The sequence below is a fragment of the Leptodactylus fuscus genome, chromosome 5 (genome assembly GCF_031893055.1).
Source record: "Leptodactylus fuscus isolate aLepFus1 chromosome 5, aLepFus1.hap2, whole genome shotgun sequence".
NCBI classification, from domain to species: Eukaryota; Metazoa; Chordata; class Amphibia; order Anura; family Leptodactylidae; genus Leptodactylus; species Leptodactylus fuscus.
This window is the reverse complement of record NC_134269.1, coordinates 204,672,542-204,682,704: the sequence shown is the minus strand read 5'-3', so window position 1 is coordinate 204,682,704 and position 10,163 is coordinate 204,672,542.

Genomic DNA, 10,163 nt, shown 5'->3' with positions numbered 1-10,163 from the left:
GCAAATAAGCTGGCCATGCCAAATATTGATTCAAGTAAATTTTAGTAATTTCTAAATCTAAAGGTCTCCAAGGTCTATTCTTGTTCTATAATATCCTGATATACAGAGGTATAGTACATTGTATGTTTATAAAATATATACTTGCATATAGAAATATATCTGTATATCCCAGTACATTATGCAAGTATTGAACCATACGACTGAAACTTTTGGCAAGAGAAACCTTCTCCCTGAGAAGAGTCATCACTTTCTGTAGGCATTCGTACATTGCAGCATTTTTTGCACTGTACTGTATATAAAGGCAATTTCTCCAGTCCGATCTACACTGGTATTATAAGTATATAATGTGTTCTACTAGGTCAAAATACTAGGATGGGGGAGGAAATCGAGATAGCATTTTTAAAAGGGAGAATGGAGAATATCAACAGAATAGAATGGCGTAAGAAAATGCCCCCCAGGGACCGATTCCCACCGGTCCAGTACCTTCTTTGTTGCAGGATGGCTTCCACGTTGTGAGATCATGGGAACCATCCAGCCCTGCAGTAGTAATATTACTATTAAGGCTGTCTATGACCAGCCTCAATAGTAACATAGTGAGGCTCCCATAGACTGCAATACACTTGTATGAGGAGGAGAAAGAGAAGGAGAAGAGGTAGAAGGAGAAGAGGGAGAAGGAGGAGGAGAAAGAGACGGAGGAGAAGAAGAAGAGAAGAACGAGAAAGAGAAATAGGAGGAGTTAGTGGAGGAGAAGATAAGGAGGAGGAGGAAAAAGAGAAATAGGAGAAGAAGAAAGAGGAGGAGAAAGAGAAAGAGGAGAAGGAGAAAGAGGAGGAGGAGGAGAAAGAGAAATAGGAGAAGAAGAAGAGAAGGAGAAAGAGGAGAAGAAAGAGGAAAAGAAGAAGAGAAGGAAGAGGAGGAGAAAGAGAAATAGGAGAAGAAGAAAGAGAAGAAGAAGAAAAGGAGAAAGAGGAGGAGAAAGAGAAAGAGGAGAAGGAGAAAGAAGAGGAGAAAAAGAAGGAGAAGGAGGAAGAGAAGAAGAAGAAGAGAAAGAGAAGGAGGGGAGGAAGGAGCAAATGAAATGGTTAGAAACAGAACCCTAAAAGTTTAAGTTTAACTCACCCCCCTTTCCCTAAAACACATATAAAACAAAAAAATTACCATAAAACACATACACAAAATGCCTGGTCTACAAACTTATAAAAATATTTGTCTTGTATGGTGAATGCTGTAGCAGGAAAAAAAAATCAACATTGCCGAATCATCGTTTTGTCACCTCTGATAAAAATGTGAATAAAAAATTTTCAAAATTGTACACCTGACCCCGCAAAAAAATACGCCCTATGCATATGAAAAAGTTACAAAAATTACAGTTTAAAAACAAAAAAAAAAAGTTACAGGTGTCAGAATATGGCAACTTTTAGAAAATTTTTGGATTGTTGTGAATGTGTTAAAATATAAATAAATCATATAAATTTGGTATCTTTGAAGGGGCAACACGGTGGCTCAGTGGTTAGCACTGCAGTGCTGGGGTCCTGGGTTCATATCCTGCCAGGAACAACATCTGCAAGGAGTTTGTATGTTCTCTCCGTGTTTGCATGGATTTCCTCCCATTCTACAAAGACATACTGATAGGGGAAAAAATGTACATTGTGATCCCTATATGGGGCTCACCATCTACAAAAAATTAAATAAAATTTGGTATCCTTGGAATCGTACTGTAGCATAGAATACAGGTGACGTGTCATTTTGGCTGTAGAGTGAACATCGTAAAAACAAAGCCTGTAAGAAAGTCGCACTAATGCCCTTTTTCTCCAATTCTACCCCATTCTGAATTTTTTCTAGCTACCCAGAACATTGTACAGAATAATAAATGGACCATCATGAAGAACAATTTGTCCCGCGAACATTAATCCCTCATATGGATATTTGAAGGAAAAATTAAAAAAATGTAATGAGATTTGGAAGTCTGGGAGTCAAAACGATAATCAAAAAAAAAATCACCGGCGGGAAGAGGTGAATGTCACTACAAAGTTGAAAACCTCATATCCTATGTGAAACCACTGTGCCCACAGGATGCCAACTTCCTAGTTTCGCTTCTCAGTGTTCTTTATGACACTATTTTCTGAGAGTTTATAATGAGTTCATCTTAGTAACTCCCATTAAATATATTGCTTGGCATTCTCGAGAATGTCAGGGTCAGACCCCTATCTCTTTATCATAATCCATATAGTCAGCAGGCAGTGAGCTGGGTGGGTGGGATATTATAGAACATAGATTATTAGCATTAGTTTTTCTTATACATGATGTAAGAACACGTCGCTTCCTTCCACTTTATGTATGTTATTATAAAAAGAGTAATAATAAAAAAAATTGGCTCCACTGCCCTCTTACCAAAGGACAACAACTCTATATGAATCGCACCATGTCATGAGTTCGATCCCTGCCTCATTCACAAATTCTTTATTGCTGCAATGGGTTACTAGTAGAAATGAGCGAACAGTAAAATGTTCGAGGTTCGATATTCGTTTAGAGTAGCCCCTCAATATTCGACTACTCGAATCGAATATCGAACCCTATTATAGTCTATGGGGGGGAAAATGCTCGTTTCAGGGGTAGGCAACGTTCGATCAAATTATACTTACCAAGTCCACGAGTGAGGGTCGGGCTGGATCCTCCGAGAAGTCTTCTCCATGCAGCGTCCCCGCGGCATCTTCCGGCTCTGAATTCACTCTGCCAGGCATCGGGCCTGGGCAGAGCCGACTGCGCATGTCCACACTACAAGCGGACATGCGCAGTCGTCTCTGCCCAGGCCAGAGTGAATTCAGAGCCGGAAGACGCCGTGGGGAAGCTGCACGGAGAAGACTTCTAAAGGTAGGAGAAGAACCAGCGTTGGATGGCCGACTGTATAGCATTCAGCCAATCAATGTTGGTTCTGCATCAAACTTTTACATTTGAATAGCGAGTGGTACTCGATCGAGTACGAGTATTTTGAATACCGTAGTATTCGATCGAATACCTACTCAATCGAGTACTACTCGCTCATCTCTAGTTACTAGCGACTATGTTGCAGTAGACATACCACCATATGTTCCTATGTTACTGCTATGTACATGTTATACCTTGTCAGAGATCCTGGGCCGCAGTGAAAAATCAGCAATGGGGCCCCTATCTACCTTGTACCATTTAAGAAACTATATTATTTTATGTGTTTGAGGATCCTTTGAGGCCCCCCTCAGGGTCCAGGGCCCAGTAGCCACTTCTACTCCTGCCCCCTATAGCTACACCCCGGCGTCTTGTACAGTATTCTATGCATATAGCCATTGTACTGTTACTAGGTAGTATTATGTCTTATTAGTTAGGTTATTATGTAATATTATGTAACACAACAGTTTTATGACTTGTGGATGTTAGGCCATATGTGGATGAGTGTGCGGTGATATCACAGATAGTGAGTAAGTAAGGCATAAAAATAGTTAAGTTGTGACGTCACTTGTTGCCTATTGAAGTGTCAGAGTCGGACGTACTGCCTGTGTAGGGTGAGGGGATTTTGCTGTATCCTCAACCCCTTACTCACATTTTCCGGCCAGTACTCAAGACACGGTGCCCTATAATAGGAGAATGTAATGGAAGTGAATGTATATGTTAATATAATGCAACCCCCGGGGTTTAATTCCACTCGAGGGTCTAAAGATGCAATAAAAAAACATATCAACAATCGGCATATAAAAAAAATGATATAAAATAAAGAACAGACTTGCCTAGCCAAGGAGCTTGGCAGGACTGACTACATCTCCAGGTATCTGACACATGTGGTCCTGTCCATGAAGGACCCCAATACATGCACCTAATCAAGAGAGATACGATCTATTTTGGGAATATGCCATGCGTCTAGGTGGGTACCTCATATAGGTATGATATGCCCAACGAGTGATGCCAAAAGTTGTAACAGGTCCAGGCATACCAATCATGACTCCCATATTTGCCAATGCTATATTCTATTGAGATCTATCTTTTAGTATTGCAATCTATGGTATAAACACTCCAAAGATTATTAGTTCATGTCCCCTAGATCAGCCAGATCTGGCTCGCAGACAAATCTTTAATTAGACCAGGGGCCTGGGATCGGTAAGTGACGCCGCGGGCCCCACAAGCATTATTATACTCAGGGACCCCGAGTATAATGATCGGAGGCCCAGGAGAGGTAAGGGAACATAAAAAACAGTGTTACCTACCTCTACGGGCTCCGGGCAGGCTTCGGGCCTACTTGGAAACCAGTGTGAACGCGTTCCTGCATGCTAACTCAGCACATCCCTATCATGTCATAAGAGCAATACCGACTGGACAATTCCTCAGGGCTAAACGTATCTGTGACTTACCTGACAAATTTGAAGAAGAATCCAACCTTCTGCGACAACGATTTTTGGCTCGGGGCTATCAACCCAGTGATATTGAAAGGGGATATAACCGAGCAGTGGAAGAACTTAGGAGTAATCTCCTCAACTTCAAAAAACGGCCACGAGAAGGAAATCAGATACGGTTTATTACCAACTACAATAATAGGTGGAAAGATCTACGTAATGCTATGTCCAGATTTTGGCCGATTCTAAAACAGGATAAGACACTTGAAAAGATCTTGCCATCAGAACCCCTAATGGTGGCTAAACGTAGCAAAACCCTAGGGGATCACCTTGTCCGAAGCCACTACGTCCCTCCACCATCAAGATTTATCTTTTCTAGCAAAGGTCCGAAATGGGGCTCCTCTGAGTGTGGTCACTGTACAGCATGCAAATTTATGATAAGAACAGATTCCTTTCAGGACTCACAAGGATCTCGCCAATATAAGATAGTACACAGTATGAATTGCCGCAGTGAGGGTGTTGTATACCATCTGACGTGCCCCTGCGGAAAAATCTATATTGGTATGACCACACGCCAATTACGTGTACGAATATTGGAACATATCCGTGACATCAGGAGGGTTCAGGATCCAAATGATGTATCTTTGCAACTGAACATAAAACCTGTTGCGAAACATTTCCGCGACCACCACATGGGGGATGTCCGCATACAGGTAAGGGCGATTGACAAAGTACATTTGGGTGTACGTGGGGGGGACATTAAGAAGAGGTTGTTACAATTGGAAACTAAGTGGATAACAATGTTGCAAACAATGTTGCAAATGTTCTCATGTAAATAAATAAAACATTCTTTTCAGTGTTTTTGCCATGAGACGGAAGGGATCACATATGTGGAGAGTTGCAGCCATCGTTCTCTACCATCGGAGCCTTCTACATATGGACTCCATATTTGTAGATTTGCAATAAAAAGAAATTTTTATTTTTTTATTTTTTTTTAAAAAAAATCTTTTTCCAAATTTATTTTTTATTTTTTTTAAAATATTTTGTTAACTTATACAGACATACTTTTATTTTTTGCACACTTTCACTATTATATTGTCACTTACTTTTCACTTTATTGCCATCGTCTTATTGAATTTCATTGGCATCTTCAATTCACGTTTTCACATTTGTTTTATTCGAGTGCATATTTCACTTGACTTTTCACAAAAATTTTTTTTTTTTTTTTTTTTCTTGCACCTTTATCACATTTATCTTGAAAAAAACCTTGCTGGGTTACCTCTTTATCTTATATGTAGTATTGTAACAATAGTTCATATCTTTTTGAAAACCTTTTGTGTATATTAACATCACTCACAGTTCATTTTTTTTTTTTTTTATTCCCCCCCCCTCTGGTGGCTATACACAGGCGTATATAAGATATTGCTCTTGGTTTATATGTGCGGTGACTGTGGTTTTCCCTTCTATACACTCTGTATGTGTCCCCCCTTTGGACACTCCTACTGTTTTGATTAGCTCAAGCATTGTCATGTGATGCTCTCGCACCATTGTGATGTGGGAGCCGCACCTGAATGAATTAATGGCGCCATTAATTACTATTGTGTACCCTATAAAAGCTTCCCCTCCTGCCTCCACTCTGTAATCTCCTGAAGAAGCAGGGGCGAAACGGTCCGTCGGGGCTCAGAGTGGAGGTCGCAGCTGGTGAGCAGTGATTCATGTATATGCTCCACATTTTGTCCTATGTATGTTGGCTTATGTAATACTGGCATGTGTGTGTAACTTTACATTGGTTCTGTTACCTTATATGCTCCTACTATATAGTGGTGATAGGGGTATGATTTTTGCAATGCTACAGATATATTTTTTCAATTAAGTGCCCTGATCTTGTGATACTGTGGGCAATAAGAGCCTATTTCCATTTATATATACTAAATACTGGGCCTCTCTATACACACATTTATTGCGGCTGTTCTCATCCCCTACACCACTAGCAGATTATACACCTGCTGGAGCTGCTCAGTCCAGTGCGACCTCCACTCTTGTTGTGTGTTTTTAAATGTTTTTGTGTTTGTTTTCCTGATACCAATATTTTTTACAATTAAAAACATTTTTGTAGTAATAAATTTAGATTTAAAATCAAAAGAATTCTTTGTGTTATTTATACATTGATACTTAGTTGGTGCTTCGGGCCTACTTGCATGACGTCCCTGACGTCACATGACCGAGACCTGTATCCATATGTGTTGCGATGCAGTCCCCCGGTCACATGACATCCCAGACATTATTGAAGATGGCCGACATCGGCGGAGAGTGCAGCAGAGCCGGGGATAGGTAAGTAACAGTGTTTTTTTATGTTTTTATACCCCCTGGGTCTGCGACTATTATACTATAATAATATATAATAAGTATTCATGGGTGTCCACAGTGGAGCATAATACTGTGTGCAGGGGCCACTATGGGGCATAATACTGTGTGCAGGGGCCACTATGGGGCATAATACTGTGTGCAGGGGCCACTATGGGGGATAATACTGTGTGCAGGGGCCACTATGGGGGATAATACTGTGTGCAGGGGCCACTATGGGGTATAATACTGTGTGCAGGGGCCACTATGGGGGATAATACTGTGTGCAGGGGCCACTATGGGGGATAATACTGTGTGCAGGGGCCACTATGGGGGATAATACTGTGTGCAGGGGCCACTATGGGGTATAATACTGTGTGCAGGGGCCATTATGGGGGATAATACTGTGTGCAGGGGCCACTATGGGGGATAATACTGTGTGCAGGGGCCATTATGGGGGATAATATTGTGTGCAGGGGCCACTATGGGGGATAATACTGTGTGCAGGGGCCACTATGGGGAATAATACTGTGTGTAGGGGCCGCTATGGGGCAATAATAGTGTGTGCAGGGTCCGCTATGGGGCATAATACTGTGTGCAGGGGCCACTATGGGGCATAATACTGTGTGTAGGGGCCACTGTGGGGCATAATACTGTGTGCAGGGGCCACTATAGGGCATAATACTGTGTGCAGGGGCCACTATGGGAACATAATACTGTGTGCAGGGGCCACTATGGGAACATAATACTGTGTGTAGGGGCCACTATGGGGCATAATACTGTGTGCAGGAGCCACTATGGGACATAATACTGTGTGCAGGGGACACTATGGGACATTATCCTGAGTGTAGGGGGCCACTATGGGGCATAATACTGTGTGCAGGGGCCACTATGGGGGATAATTCTGTGTGCAGGGGCCACTATGGGGGATAATACTGTGTGCAGGGGCCACTATGGGGGATAATACTGTGTGCAGGGGCCACTATGGGGGATAATACTGTGTGCAGGTTCCACTATGGGGGATAATACTGTGTGCAGGTTCCACTATGGGGGATAATACTGTGTGCAGGTTCCACTATGGGGGATAATACTGTGTGCAGGTTCCACTATGGGGGATAATACTGTGTGCAGGGGCCACTATGGGGGATAATACTGTGTGCAGGGGCCACTATGGGGGATAATACTGTGTGCAGGGGCCACTATGGGGGATAATACTGTGTGCAGGAGCCACTATGGTGGATAATACTGTGTGCAGGGGCCACTATGGTGGATAATACTGTGTGCAGGGGCCACTATGGAGATAATACTGTGTGCAGGGGCCACTATGGAGATAATACTGTGTGCAGGGGCCACTATGGGGCATAATAGTGTGTGCAGAAATGCGAGGAGGGAAGGTCAGTTGGTTGAGGTCTTTGGCGTCAGTCGGGGCGGGGGGCCCATGTCAAAAGTTTGCCTCGGGCCCCGCCATTCCTAGTTACGCCACTGGGTGCGGATCAGAAGCTGCAGCGCCATTTTAAACTCCACTGGCAGGAATCAGTAGCCGCATCAGTCAGAGAGTGTCTGAATACAGGTAACGCTCCCACTTCATACGAATTACGTTTTTTGGAATTATGGCTCTCACGGAATTACGTTTTAAAATATGTGGCGTTCGTGGCTCTCTCAGTCAAAAAAGGTTCCCGACCCCTTCCCTAGATGGATTCAATATGAAAAAAAAAATTAAGGAAAATATTTTAAAAATTATAAAAAAATAAAATCATAAGTTTTCCAATCACTCACTCTTCTCTAAATCCCATATAAAAGTATATAGACAAAAATAAACCTATACACATTGGGTGTCCTCATGTCTACAATTGGCCGTACTATAAAGATATAGGTTCTATTTGGAAGTATAATTCTTCCCACAACAATCTGTCCTCATACGACTCTTTGAACGGAAATAATAAAACTTCTGGGTCCATGACACTAAGGATGACGTCACTAAGATCCTCCCACGTTACGACATGAGCCCCCCCTCTGTAAGGGCTTCTTTCCCGGCCTTATAGAGTCATTGGGATAGTAGCTGTGGGCTGTGTATGACTGCTACTGGCCATTACGTAGAAGGCCGTGTAACTGGGATTACCCCAATTGTCATTTGTTGCCGAAATATTTATTTTCTTTGTCATTTTAACCTAAAAATCTCATGTTTATTTACTCACTTGTGCCGGAGGTCACATCTATATTCAGGTTCCTCTTTCTTTTCACTTGCAACACCATCCAAATAATGAGCACGATACTGATAACGCCAACCATGGCGACTCGTAATAGTGACTCCTTCCCTCCCGATGCTGTAATAGTGAAGAGGTCATCGCCTTGTGACTCAGAATTCAGAAAATAGGAACACGATAGTAAATAAATCATACGAAAAATATGTGGATGGATTAATTCATGGACTTCAGATGAATACTGTACACACGTGGACAAAATTGTTGGTCCCCCTCGGTTAAAGAAAGAAAACCCCACAATGGTCCCCGAAAAAACTTGTATCTTACCAAAGTAATAATAAATAAAAAATTATATGAAAATGAACAAATGAAACTCAGACATTGCTTTTTGCTTCAACAGAATTTTTTTTTAACAATGAAATGGGCCTGGATGGAAATGATGGTTCACTGTAACGTAATACGTAAAACATAATACGTTCCCTATAACCAGGGCCGGATATACCATTAGGCTAACTAGGCTTCAGCCTAGGGCCTCAAGATCAAGAGGGGCCTACATTCAAATTGTTAGCAAAATTAAAATTACACTATTCTAAAAGCAGTGAACACTAAAACACAGCCGAAAATAAGGAGTGGCCCCTGCACACAGTATTATGTCCCTTAGTGGCCCCTGCACACGGTATTATGTCCCTTAGTAGCCCCTGCACACAGTATTATCCCCCATAGTGGCCCCTGCACACAGTATTATGTCCCATAGTGTCCCCTGCACACAGTATTATGTCCCTTACTGGCCCCTGCACACAGTATTATGTCCCTTAGTGGTCCCTGCACACAGTATTATGTCCCTTAGTGGCCCCTGCACACAGTATTATGTCCCTTAGTGGTCCCTGCACACAGTATTATGTCCCTTAGTGGCCCCTGCACACAGTATTATGTCCCTTAGTGGCCCCTGCACACAGTATTATGTCCCTTAGTGGCCCCTGCACACAGTATTATGTCCCTTAGTGGCCCCTGCACACAGTATTATGTCCCTTAGTGGCCCCTGCACACACTGCAATCAGACAATTCCTGTAACTGTCAATGAGACTTCTGCCCCTCTCAGCAGGTATTTTGGCCTCCTCATGAGCAAACTGCTCCGGTTGTCTCGGGTGTGAAGGGGGCCTTTTCCAGACGGCATATTTCAGCTCCTTCCTAAGATACTCAATAGGATTTAGGTCAGGGCTCATAGAAGACCAATGTTTTCCTCTTAGCCATTCTTGTGTGT